Source organism: Myotis lucifugus, unplaced genomic scaffold (genome assembly GCF_000147115.1).
Source record: "Myotis lucifugus unplaced genomic scaffold, Myoluc2.0 scaffold_1705, whole genome shotgun sequence".
NCBI lineage: Eukaryota > Metazoa > Chordata > Mammalia > Chiroptera > Vespertilionidae > Myotis > Myotis lucifugus.
In genome coordinates this window covers 22,210-25,584 of record NW_005872753.1, presented here as the reverse complement: position 1 = coordinate 25,584, position 3,375 = coordinate 22,210, and the positions used below count along the sequence as shown (strand labels likewise).

At 42.0% G+C, this 3,375-nt stretch overlaps 1 pseudogene; it reads right to left on the bottom strand.

Annotated features, from left to right (window-relative positions):
- Positions 1 to 219: 219 nt before the first annotated feature.
- LOC102418235 lies at positions 220 to 881 on the bottom strand (annotated as a pseudogene).
- Between the last annotated feature and the right edge of the window lie 2,494 nt (positions 882 to 3,375).

The window sequence follows — 3,375 nt, the reverse complement described above, 5'->3', positions numbered from 1 at the left end:
TCTAGTGGTACACATGCTGCTGCTGCCTTACCCCTCTCCTCTCAGCTTCATGGAAGGCTGTTCAGGCGGTGACATTCTCTAAGGGCACCAACTCTGGTGAGGAGCTTCTGGCTAGACATGGGCTTGGCTGAAACATCACGGTATTGCTCCATTTCAGGCTGGACACTGCCAGGCGCCTACTGCTTGACCTCTGTTTAAATGAGGAACTTCAAGACTAGACAGCATGGCTCTTTTCAGTTTATTGCATGAAGGAGTTACACTAGTCCAAGTTAAAAGCAGACCCCAAACGGTTACATTATACAAGCTGTGAGGTTTTTAACTTGTGACAAGGGACAGGAGGGAAATTCTACTCATTGCAAAGAAATCCTCACTTAAGCTTCTGTGAGCCAAAAGCACTTAAAACCCATGAACCTTCAGATGGTCGTCCTTAGCCAGTCCAATCTCGACAAGGAACTGGCATATGTTCTTGCGCTGGTCACCCTGCAGCTGAATTACTTCTCCATATTCTGGATGCTCAATTACAGTACCATTGCAGGCAAATTTCTTCTTGAAGGCCTTCACTAGTTTCTTTTTATCGTAATCATCAGCGATCCCTTGGACAGTAGTAAGGGTCTTCCTGCCGTTTCTCTGTTGGATTCTTATATGGATATAATCCTCAGTGCCAGCGGGAAGCAGGTCATCACCCTTACTTGCATCAGCAAAGGGGTCGAAAGAGTGGAGGTTCTGGATAGCGGACATACGATACGATTCCTTTTCCTCGGTGGAAACGGCCTGCGGAAGGCTGCGGCGGGAGAAGGCGGGCAGGGGGGACGGAGCGTCGGGAAGCGAGGGGGGCTCAAGGGGGAGGTTGCTGAGTCCTTGGCGGCGGCTCAGTCACTGGGGCCGGGCATTGTTTTATTTATCTGCTCAGCTCCAATCTGGGCTAGTCTACTGAGAGAGTGTGAATACGAGTGTTTGGCTGCTTATTAACTGGTCTGTGTAAGTGAAAGCTACTTTGATTTATTTTGCATTTCTGTTAATTCATCTGGCTGAACGTTTGGACTGGACCTGCGATGGGCTGTAAGAGTCTCTAACAGTTCTCAGAGTCTTTTGCTCGCCATTACAGAAGGAATCAGCTCACTTGGCTAACAAAAATTTCAGTCTATCAGTTGCTATTACCTGGGTTGTAAATTCGCTATATTAAATTGAAATTTTGAAGTTCTAGGGTAGATTTAAAGGCTAAAATAAAGGCTGGCTAGGTTCCAAGATTGCTTGTAAAAAAAAGCAAGAAAGAAGTCTTTTCAAGTTAACTATTTGCTTAGCAAATTAACAAAGTAGTAAATTTCAAAGAACTTGTTATTTATGGTTTTCTTATCTCTTTAGTGGACACAAAGGGCTTACAGCTCTGCAGGACAGAGAAATTTACTGGCCCTGACCTTGCCTGTGACATCATAGTCCAACATGAGCCACCTAAGGCTGAAGTTATTATTAACTGTCTATAGACCCCGTTAACCCCTGATTGTGTGTCTCATGTGGTCTGTTGTCTTTGTCTTTATGGTTATATGTTTTATTTGACTTGCCGTTTTCAGTTACTCATAGAGGACTCTATAAGAACAGTCTATAGTTTTCTTCAAAACTCCCACTGTTTAAAGGGAGACAAACAACTGGACTGGAGGACAGGGGATTGGTCAGAAAGATAAAAAGTAAAAAGGGAAATCTGTGAGGGAAAGCAACGGGCCTGGGCTGAGACAAAGAAGGGGGGTGTTAACAGTAATGTTATTGGCTGCAGACTGCTAGCAGGTGCATTATCAACTAGCTTCAAGATCACAATAAGTTTTCTATAAGCACAGTCTTTCTCTGCCCTGGTTTATTCTTTTAACCCTTGCAATGCTAAATTAAACCAATACCTGTTCTTAGTTTTATCACAAAAGGTTTAAATATATCTTAAGAGTAAAAGTACTTTAAAATGTATTCATAAATATTAATCTAAAATTGCTGACTGTTCACTTTTGGTAATCATTAAAGATTAAGGTTTCTAAAAATAAAGAATTCTTTTTCTTTTTTTTAATCTTTTTTTTAATTAAATTTTTATTCTTCAGATTACATTTGTTCCTCTTCCCCCCCCCCATAACTCCCCTCCTTCCAGTTCCCGCCCCACCCTCCGCCCTCACTCCCCACCCACTGTCCTCATCCATAGGTGCACGATTTTTGCCCAGTCTCTTCCCAAATCTCCCATTCCCCTTTCCCCCCCAAGAATAGTCAGTCCATTCCCTTTCTATGTCCCTGATTCATTATAATCACCAGTTCATTCTGTACATCAGATTATTTATTCACTTGATTCTTAGATTCACTTGTTGATAGATGCATGTTTGTTGTTCACAATTTGTATCTTTACCTTTTTCTTCTTCCTCTTCTTAAAGGATACCTTTCAGTATTTCGTGTAATACTGGTTTAGTGGTGATGAACTCCTTTAGCTTTTCCTTGTCTGTGAAGCTCTTTATCTGACCTTCAATTCTGAATGATAGCTTTGCTGGATAAAGTAATCTTGGTTGTAGGTTCTTGGTATTCAGCACTTTGAATATTTCTTGCCATTCCCTTCTGGCCTGCAAAGTTTCTGTTGAGAAATCAGCTGACAGTCGTATGGGTATTCCCTTGTAGGTAACTGAGTTTCTTTCTCTTGCTGCTTTTAAGATTCTCTCTTTGTCTTTTGCTCTTGGCATTTTAATTATGATGTGTCTTGGTGTGGTCCTCTTTGGATTCCTTTTGTTTGGGGTTCTCTGCGCTTCTTGGACCTGTAAGTCCATTTCTTTCACCAGGTGGGGGAAGTTTTCTGCCATTATTTCTTGAAATAGGTTTTCAATATCTTGCTGTCTCTCATCTTCTGGCACCCCAATAATTCTGATATTAGTCCGCTTGAAACTGTCCCAGAGGCTCCTTACACTATCTTCACACTTTCGGATTCTTTTTTCATTTTGCTTTTCCAGTTGGGTGTTTTTTGTCGAATCTTTGGTTTGATTCTTGTGCTCCTCTGGTCTGCTATTGGGTATAATATTCTTTATTTCAGTCCGTGTATGCTTACTTTCTAATTTCTTTATCGTAGCATCGAGGGTCTCATTAGTTTTCGTGAGGCTCTGCTCAAGTTTATAGCAAGCCCTCAAATTTGCGATTCTTAGCTCCATATCCTCCATTTCTGTCATGTTTTTTTGTCTCCGCATCTTTTATGCTTTCTTGGTGCACCCCCTTGTGGTCTTTGTGCGCAGTCTTGTTCTAGCCAAGCCTTAATTGTTGTAGTTAACACTAGAGGGATTTGATCACCAGGCCGACTGGCTGTAGGAATCAGCTGTGTGGAAAACTTCTGTCTTCTGGGGAGGCGCTAATCCAGCCTTTGCCTGAGGC